This window comes from Mastigoproctus giganteus, chromosome 9 (genome assembly GCF_048544385.1).
Source record: "Mastigoproctus giganteus isolate SK-2022 chromosome 9, ASM4854438v1, whole genome shotgun sequence".
Lineage (NCBI taxonomy): Eukaryota > Metazoa > Arthropoda > Arachnida > Uropygi > Thelyphonidae > Mastigoproctus > Mastigoproctus giganteus.
This window is the reverse complement of record NC_143583.1, coordinates 24,561,600-24,572,126: the sequence shown is the minus strand read 5'-3', so window position 1 is coordinate 24,572,126 and position 10,527 is coordinate 24,561,600. Positions and strand designations below refer to the sequence as shown.

General features: G+C 40.4%; 1 non-coding gene across 1 annotated transcript; it reads left to right on the top strand.

Annotated features, from left to right (window-relative positions):
- Nucleotides 1-400: 400 nt before the first annotated feature.
- Nucleotides 401-492, top strand: TRNAI-UAU (transfer RNA isoleucine (anticodon UAU)). Its single transcript is given in 2 exon segments — nt 401-438; nt 457-492. It is a non-coding gene; the product is annotated as a tRNA-Ile (tRNA).
- Nucleotides 493-10,527: the final 10,035 nt, after the last annotated feature.

Sequence of the window (10,527 nt, the reverse complement as noted above, 5' to 3'; positions counted from 1 at the left end):
CTATGGATGGCCTATTCCAGGCCCACTAAGATTAATGTTCCAACCAGAAAACGTAAGCCAGCGCTGGAGTTATGAAAATTAAAATCATGAAGGGAAATTTCCCACTGTTAGGAAAGTTTGACTGTAGAAAGTGAAGTTTAAAAGAAGGGAAGTCAAAGAGTTCCAACTGATAGGTGGAGTTGGGAGAACGATTGAGGCAAAATTGGGAGAACGATTGAGGAATTGGACAAATTGGGACAGAGACATTTTAAGCCAGAGAAAATAGAAAACAAGAGATTCGAATTACTAAGTCTCTGACAGGGAATATCAGAGCGGACATATGTACAAGTACTTCTTTTGAAGGGCAGTGGTTGAATATACTGATAATTGGGATTCAGTCAAAAGGTGGATGGCTTGTACATCCCCAGTGGCGCAATTGGTTAGCGCGCGGTACTTATAAGACAGTATTTGTGAGTTATGCCGAGGTTGTGAGTTCAAACCTCACCTGGGGAAAGTTTTATCTATTTTTTTTTCTTTCTTACTATTTTCCTAGCACAGATTCATCAGCTGATAGAGCAGAAATATAACAATATAGTGTATGTTCCATTTATGTTCTGAAAAGCCAGTTCAGATTTTGGCCGTTTTTGAACGACAGGCCCGCTAAGATTGGTGTTATCATACACTTTTGAGTCCTATACACAACACTTCAATTCTTCTTTTATCTAAGCTGCTTTCACAGCGGTTTTGAGTGGTTCTCTGTCCGGTTTTTTTTTTTTTTCTTTTTCTTAAACTAATATTTCTTCTCCAATTGTGAAAATACATCATCCGTATCAGTAATTACCGAAGTAAAAATGGAACTTCCAGAATGACTATTTGAACTTGTTGACGGGTTTCGCTAACTATTTATTACTGTAATTAAATTGTTTTTCACTTTTTATTTATAGATCGTAACGGCACTTATCGATTGGCACCGAACAAAATGCTCTAAAGTAAAATTAACGAAGCCTATTTCCCTCCTATTTCAACACGATGAATCACAAAATCTATTTTAATTTTGTTTCAAGATGATTGAAATAAGAATACTCCAGAACTGCCTCCCACATGCTGTAAATTTAGTTTGTATCAGACTGTAACCACAAAAGTTATGCCAGAGATTTACAGTACACGCAGACACCATGATTTCATAAACGCATTTTTTTCCCCCGAAAGTAGGCTAAAAATACAGCATTCGTCTGACTAACCCAGTTCCTGAGAGTTTAGCAAGTTATTCACATTTATATATTCACTTGTCTTTTGGTTATTGAATTTTTTTTACTATATTCGTTTGTCTTTTGGCTACCGAATTTTTTCCCATATTCACTTGTCTTTTGGCTACTGAATTTTTTTCCTGTATTCACTTGTCTTTTGGTTATTGAAATTTTTTTCTCTATATTCGTTTGTCTTTTGGTTATTTTTTTTTCTTCTGATACAAATGTTGATTTATAAAATCGATTGGTAGCAGTGTATAAAGCAGACGAACGGAACATTACACGACAGCTGGATGACATTCAGTCCTAAGTGTGCGAGTGATATAGTTCCTGAAATAATAATTTAATGGATGTCTCTGCTCTTAGCATGGTAGGCGAAATTTCCTGATGTCATGTATTATGTCTAAGGTGGAAGTAATTTGGGGCTTATTAAGAAAATTCTTTCTCGTCATTTGAGGAAAGCGTGAGCCAGCTCTGCACGCAATTCCGAACGTCAGAGTTTCATTCAAACCGGAGTCTTTTGGTACAAATCATGCCAAGTTTGTTCAAGTCACGCAAACGATGTGCGCGTGTGTGTGATCAGAGATGGAAAGGAGGTGACTGACATTTGGTTTGGCACACGTCTGTGAAATCGAGTTGAAATATTTTTGATTCTTGAGTGAAAATTTTGAATGAATGAGTGATTATTTCAATTACAAATTCTTGAATGGAAAATTTTTGAAAGAGTTTATTTCTTGAGACTTGCATCTCTAACGGTGACAACATATTTTTTAAAAAAATCTTTTTATTTAACTCATAGTATTTTTGGCAAGCTTCCTAAAATGAAAGCAGGCTTACGAGATCAGTATGTCTTTAGATTTCTGTTTGTCCTTCCGTAACTTTTGGGTTCGCATTGTAATCCAAGCTAAATTCACTGTGTATATGAGGGTATGAAATTGGTGTTTTGAATTGAGCCCATTACCTTGAAATAAGGTGATAGCTAGTCATAGTCATATTATAAGGAGAAATAATTGAGTGTCCGGAATCAATTTACACTGCCTGTGCACTTTTTTAGGACAATAACCAATGCCAAATTCATGGTTAGTGGACAGGATCTTGGGGACTTCCAAAGACGTATGATTGTCACTTAGCGAGTGCTATGGTAAAGAATGGTTGCGCATTATGACGGGTAATCGACGGCAGACGATGAAACAAGCTTTCGTGGTTAGCACAGTGGATATAATTACCGTCCTCCGATAGATAGTGGGTGGAAGAGACTTGAGTTTCAATCCATAAATGGGGCGGAGAAATCTTATGAGCCATTTTCACAACGTGGTGGAGTTAGTCGGTCTCAGAAGAGGGTTGCATGGTTGCTCCCTCCAGAAATTCTAGTTTTCGATTCAACAGAATTCAACATATAGCCTTAGCTGCTTTGGCATAAATATCGATGAAACAGTGCACATATGGAGGAAAGCACAGGAGAAATTGAACTGTCCTGTTTTGTGTACTGACAGTACAGGCTGTTGGAGGAGGTGTAATGGTGTGGTGCATGTTTTTGTAGCATTTAGCATTAGCAAAGGCACATGATGCAAGAAAGCAAGCTTATATAGTATCAGCCAAAAAAAAAAAAAAAAAAAAACCCTTATTTCACCCATTCACTCGCTCCAAATGTTTGTCTTCTGCCTTGACTCTATTTAAGCTATCAACTTCTACAACGACAGATGGAAGTTTGCTCAGCAATCAACCACCCGCTGGCTAAAGGCAAACTTCCGCACATCTATCCTACAACCGTCTTTCCTCTATTTGAATTTATGCCCTCTCAGGCGATTATTCTGAGCAAGACGAAGAATCCCATCATCATTGAGCATGATCAAACCATTCAAGGCTTTCCACACCTCAATCAGATCACCTCGCAGGTGCCTAGTCTCCAGACACTGTAATTTGCAAAACTTAAGCCTTTGTCCCATTCACTAATCTTGTTGCCCTTCTCTGTACTCAGTCCAACAGCTCTACATCCTTAAAATGAGGCCTCCAGACCTTTATACAGTACTCAAGGTGTGGCTTGACCATTGCCTTATGCAAGGGGATAATCACCTCCTTATCCCTGCTAGAAAAATTACTGTATATCATTGACAAGACACCATGAGCTACACTTGCCGCCCGAATGCACTGCTCAGTAAACACCATATCTGCCTGCACAATTAACCCCAGGTCCTTTTCATTCTCTACTACTGTCAGTGTAGTACCACAGAGTTCATACGCTACTCTGGGGTTACTGCTTCCCATATGTAGTACTTTACATTTGTCAATGTTAAACTTCATTTGCCACCTCTCAGCCCATCTGCTCAACCCTTCTAGATCCTGTTGGAGCAGCGTACTATCATTATTGTCATTAACAACCCTGCCAGCCTTCGTATCGTCCAAACTTGGACATTAAGCCTGATATACCACCATCAATATCATTTATAAATACAGAAAACAACAATGGACCCAACACTGAACCCTGAGGGACTCCACTAATAACATTAGTCCACGAAGAGCAGTGTCCATCGATTACCACTCTCTGTCTTCTCCCACTCAACCATCCTTTTATCCATAGCAGCAATTTGCCTCCAATGCCACACTGCTCTAATTTGTACAATAGTCTTCCATGTGCAACAGTATCAAAGGCCTTTCTAAAATCCAAATATATGATATCAAAGTTATTCTTTGCATCCAGTTCCTTTGTGACTACATCATAGTATCCAAACAAATTAGTCAGACAAGACTTCCCCTTAACAAACCCATGCTGTGTCCGAGCTATAACTGAAGTCTTCTCTAGATGATCCTGCAATGTTTCTTTAACCAGTGCCTCCACTAATTTCACTGGAAGAGAAGTTAAACTAACAGATCTGTAATTACCTGTGTCTCCCTTTGATCCTCCTTCGTGGATTGGGGTCACATTTGCACATCTCTAGTCCATGGGTACCGAACTTTATCTATAACATAGCCTTTATCTCTAATCACACTGGAGGATATCTAAGAAGCCAGCGCATATCTGAACATTGTTAAAGATCATGTGCACTGAACAATGTTGCCTGGTTACTACTATAGACACAGGTGTTCCCCACCATGTTGTGTCAGAACGGTGTTTTGAGCTAAAAACGTGCTGGCCCAGAACGGTTGTGTCAGAACGGTGTTTTGAGCTAAAAACGTGCTGGCCCAAATCAATCTGCTTTTGGTCCATGGTCATAATAGAGTGGCCATGCAGTGTATTATAGATTATTAAAGTCGTTCTTGATATATCTATGTTTGTTTAACCTCTGAACCTTCGATTTTGCATGTACTAATACATCAAAGTTGAGCTAATAAGATCATTAGCTCAACTATGATGAGCTACAACAATCAAGAAGCAACTGTCATAACAACATTTGAAGATATAGACTGTTTGAAATCGGAAAACGTGTGCGACAGAGCTGTGTCTTATCCCCATTTATATTTAATTTGTATACTGAATCAGTTATGAGAAAATTGTATTTGAATGAGTCAGAAATTGGAGCTAAAATTGGCGGCAGAAACAAATAATTTAAGATGTGCAGATGATACAACTCTGGTTGCAGAAAATGAGAAAGATCTAATACAATTGATCTTAATGGTTAAAGATGAGAGCGAAGAAGGGGGACTGCAGCTTAACATCAAGAAAACAAAAATTTTGACAACGCTGAGACAGGAGAAGTTAAAATTAACAATGAAGAGGTCGAATCTGTCCGGGATTTTAGCTTTCTTGGATCTAAGAACTATCGGGGGTGGAGAATGTGGTCCTGAAATTAAAAGAAGAATTTCACATGAGCATGGAAAAGATCTGGAAAGATAAAGACGTCATCCTTACAACGAAGATCAGAATGATTAATGCTATAGTGTTTCCCTTAACAACTTACGGGTGTGAAAGCTGGACAATGAAAAAGGCAGACAGAAGAAAAATTGACGTTTTTGAACTCTGGTGCTGGAGAAAGCTGCTTCGCATACTATAGACAACGAAAGTTACGAACAGAGAGGTTTTGGATAGCATCATGCCAGAAACATCACTGGAAGCCAAGATAACCAAGCTACGATTGACATATTTCGGTCACGTAATGCGATCCAGTTCATTGGAAAAATCGATAATGCTAGGAATGGTCAGTGGAACAAGGAGAAGAGGTCGGCAAAGAACACGCTGGCTCGACACCATCAAGAGCAACACTGGCATGAGCATGAAGGACTTGAAATAAGCTATTGAAGACCGGACAGCATGGGGGCAGCTCGCCCATAAAGTTTCCTAAAGTCGACTGCAACTGAACAAATGAAAACAACAACAAGGCATCATACATCATTATACAGATCATGATGAAAAATCAACTTTATGATATGTATTGGTTACCATACACGGAGCGATCATTGAATTATGACTACCCCCATCCGTAATGGAACATGCCATATAGCTTTCAGCATAAAAAGGCGAACAGCTTCATTCTTTAGAGCAGTGGTAATTTGCATCTGGTATTGCAATTCAAAGTGATAAATTTGCAGTTATGGGACGTAGTAAAGATATCAAGGAGTTTCAGAAGGGAATGATTGTGGGAGCTCTTACGAAGTGTGCGTCCATATTAAATTATTATATTAGGATTATCCATAATTGATTACATAAACCCGTATTTGTGTCTGCAAATTGCGTGTGTTCCCTGGTCGATTTGCCTGTTTTGCCAGACGAAAAAACCTCAGTTTCTAGGAGAAAACATTGCTTTCTACGCCTGAGACCGACAAACTTCGCCACGTAGTGAAAAAATCCCATTAAAGTTCCTCGCGTCATAGACGGGATTCGAACCTGGGCCTTTTCTACCCAGTGTGGGGAGGACGGTGACGATACCACTGTGCTACACGCACAGATGTGTGCGTCCATATCGGAAACTTTGGTTGAGTCAGTCCAACGATTCTGCCAGATTGTTTGTAGATATGTTTCCAGTCTTTTCTTCTTTGCTTGTCTGTTATTTATCGGATCTGTGGTATGGTCTAGATACGTTGTGGCTTTTCCACGCCTGAGTTGCTGCTGCATTCCTGAGGGGATTACTTCCAAGTCGAGAGGCAGGGCTGCCGCGATAACTTGCAGTGCATGTGTGGGTACTATATTGCATGCTCGGGTGATGGTTAGGAGGATCGGTCTGTGTATTATGTCCAATCGTTGGCGATTCACCACTGTTGTGGCCTTGTGATACCAGGCGCCGGAGGCATATGTAATCGCCGGATGATGGCCGCCTTGTAGAGGAGCGCGAGATTGCGCCTCTTCAGGCCGAATCTCGGCGGATGACCATGGCAAGCATGGCCACGCAATTTTTAATCTTTGTCTGAACATAGTTGAGGTGGGAGGTAAACGATCGGTTCCTGTCTAGTATAATTCCAAGGTATTTAGGTTCAGTGACAAGCTTAATAATTCTATCATTAATTCTTATTTGCGGTGGTCTGGTTGGGGTTAGGTAGCATTTTAGGAGTATGGATTTAGTCTTGGTTGACGAGATGGTCAGGTGATGTCCCTCCGCCCAGTCTCGGAGGGTGGTTAGTGCTTCGTGGTGCATATGGACCGTTTCACTGGTGAGGTCTTTTTTTTGTTGTTTTTTATTCTTGTTTGCGGTCTCCCGGGCTTCCCACATACGCCGCTGTATCATCTGTACTTGGCAAATGCGAAAGCCGGCCTTGTAAGGGTAAATGTAGGTCTGTAAGTGTTATATTTGTTGTGTTGTGTTGCGTTCACCTGGCGACTTCACAGCCACGTGGAGGCGCGCCAGGAACTATTACCCAGGACGGGTTTCGCACTGGAATTTCCGGAAAATTCTGGAAGGCCCAAAAGAAACATTGAACAGTAGAGGAAATAGTTGATGAAGTGTGGGGTAAAATGGAGGGGAGAAGCAGACAGACAAGTACAGGAAGAAAGAAGGAGACATCTCCAAGAAAAGTAAAAGTTACAAGATCAACGAAGGAAAGTAAAGGCAAAGAAAGTCTGGACAGTGGCGTCTGTTAATCCCACTCCCTGAAATGGTCAGCAGAAGGGTCCTACCTCGGGCTATCAAGGTCAGCAGGTCTTCAGGAGCATTAGAGCATTAGAGCCAGAGCCATCAAAGACCTCAACCCAGCTGGTTTGCTGGGCAAGCAGGGGCGAGCAGTTCTTGCAGAGTTCCCAACCTTGGAGGTAGGGGTCAAGAGTTGACAACTTTGGGTGAGATGTAGTGGAGCAGTGGTCCAGTCCAGTGAGCAGTCAATCCGGGTTCTTCATTATAGCCAATGAAATCTCAGGTCATTGTTTATCAATTGTTTATCCTTGTTTTTCAATGTTGGTAGTAAAATTTGGGGTTGGTATGCGCATACAGCACAATTAATATAGGCAACGAAGCTTGTCTATGTGCATAGCAAAGATGTCAATTGTAATCCAGTCGAGGTAGATCTCTTCGGATAGTGTTTGTCACGTCTGTGTGGAGGTATATGCTCACTTAAGACACAGAATCCAGGAGAATTCATTCGGGGTTATGTGATGTTAGCATTAGGATTAGAATTAGCATTAAATGAGGCATATGATGCAAGAAAGCAAATTTATACAGCATTAGCCGAAAAAAAAAAAAAAACCCTTCCATTTCACCCATCCGTTCACTCCAATTGTTTGACTAGTTCAGCCTTAAATTTATTTAAGCTATCAACTTCCACAACAACAGATGGAAGTCTGTTCCAGGAATTAACTACCCGCTGGCTAAAGTCAAATTACCGCACATCTATTTTACAATTGTCTTTCCTCAATTTGAATCTATGCCGCCCTCAGGGTCTTAATCTGAGCAAGTGGAAGTATCTCGTCAGCATTGAGCCTACTCAAACCATTCAAAGCCTTATACACCTCGATCAGTTCACCTCGCAGGTGCCTAGTCTCCAGTTGCTGCAACTTGCAGAACTTAAGCCTTTCTTCTTATGCGCACCCCTTTGTTCCTCTCACCAATCTTGTTACCTTTCTCTGTACTCGTTCTAGCAACCCCACGTCCTTTTTAAATGAGAACTCCAGACCTGTATACAATACTCAATGTGTGGCCTGACCATTGCCTTATACAAAGGGAAAATCACCTCCTTGATTCTGCTAGCAAAATTCTTATATATCATTGACAAAATTCCATGACCTACTCTGGCACCAGTCTGCACTGCTCAGAGAATTTCATACCTTACTGCACAATTACCCCCAGGTCTTTTTCGTTCTCCACCTCCCTGAGTGTGGTACCACACAGTTGGTACGTTTATCTTGGGTCACTGCTACCCATATGGAGTAATTTCTATTTATCAATGTTAAACTTCAGTTGCCACTTCTCAGCCCATCTGTCTAACTTTTCTAGATCCTGTTGCAGTAGCATACTGCCTTTACTGTCGTTAACAACCCTGCCAGCCTTTGTATCATCTGCAAACTTGGACATTAAAACTGATATACCTTCATCAATATCATTAATAAATCCACAAAACAACAATGGGCTCAGCATTGAACCCTGGGGGACTCCGGTAATAATATTAGTCCAGGTAGAGCAGTGTCCATTTATTACCACTCTCTGCCGTCTCTCACTCAATCATCCATTTACCCATTGCAGTAACTTGTCCTTAATGCCATACTGCTCCAATTTGTACAGTAGTCTTCCATGTGCAACAGTACCAAAAGCTTTCGTGAAGTCCAAGTATATGATATTAAAATTATTTTTTGCATCCAGTTCCATTGTGATTAAGTAGTATCCAATAAAATTGGTCCCCTTAAGAAACCCATGCTGTGTTTGAACTATTACTGCTGTCTTGTCTAGGTGATCCTGTATCACCTCTTTAACCAGGGACTCCATTATTTTACCTGAACAAAAGTTAAACTAACGGGTCTATAATTATTTGTGTCACCCTTTGAACCCTCTTTGTGAATTGGGGATACACTTGCACTTCTCCAGTCCATGGGGACCTCTCCTGAATCTAAGGATGCTCTCATAATTATGGCTAAGGGTTTGGTTACTTCCCTTGCTGCCTCCTTCATTATAACTGGATAGATTTCATCTGCCTCAGGTGTCTCTTTTATGTTTAACTTCAACAATTTCTCCTCTACTTTTCTCTCAGTTATTACAAAATCATCTAGCTCACTGCCAGAGTTTAATTCACCTGTGGTATTCCCCTCCCTGAATAACTCATCATGTATGAATGTAGATGCAAAATACTCATTCAGTTTATCAGCTACTTGAGCAGGATCATCAATATCGAACCATCTATGTCAAGTGGACCAATGTGATTCATCCCCTTCCTTATAGAGTTTACATAAGTAAAGAACTCTTTGCTGTTTTTCTTTGAGGACTTTGCTAAAGATTTCTCGTAATCTGCTTTCGCCAACCTAACCTCCTTTGTGACTTGATTACAGACTAGCTTATATCTGCCGTAGTGCTTCTTTGTCGCCTGATAATTTATATGCATCCCATGCATTTTTCTTCTCTGCCACGAATCTGATTAATTCATCCAACATCCATTTAGGCCTCAAGCTTGAACAGTATTAGTTGGTATGAAAGGCCTAGTAGTCTCCAAGATTAAGTCCCTGAAGGCTTCCCATTTCGAATTCACCGTTGGTAACATCATCAGTTGATCCCTCTGTATAGAATTTAAAAACTATCTGAGACCACTGTAGTCACCTTTACGAAAACAAAATCTATTAATGGAAGTTAGTAAATTTTTTGGGATTTACTAAAAGGAGTCTTTTAATAATTACCACATCAGTACACCGTGATCACTATTACCTAGTAGTTCCTTTATCTGCAAATTCTTAATGCATGAATAATTATTGCTGATAATCAGAATAAGGGTATTACTCCTTCTGGTTACACCGCGAACATTTTGTTGTAGAAAACAATTCTCCAGAAAATCCACAAAAATCTTGCTAGTGCGAGTGACCAAATACAAGTTCCAATCAATATCTGGAAAGTTAAAATCCCGCATTACAAGACGTTCCGATTTACTGGTCCATCCAATTCTCTGCACAACTGTTCATTGTACTCATCAGAGTCATTGGGCCTATAACATACTCCTACTCTCATTTTCCCTTTCCCAGTGTTTATGTCACACCAAACAGACTCAACATTGCACTGTCCACCCATCTCAACTGGATGCACTTCCTTAGACTTTATTGTGTTTCTTAACTAACAGCATAACCCCTCCTCCCTTCTTACCCTGTCTGTCCTTCCTGTACACTGTACAGGAAGGACAGAATTCCAATTCTGCACCCCAAATTTCAATTCTGCACTGCTTATATACTGGTGTGCAAAACTTAAGGACC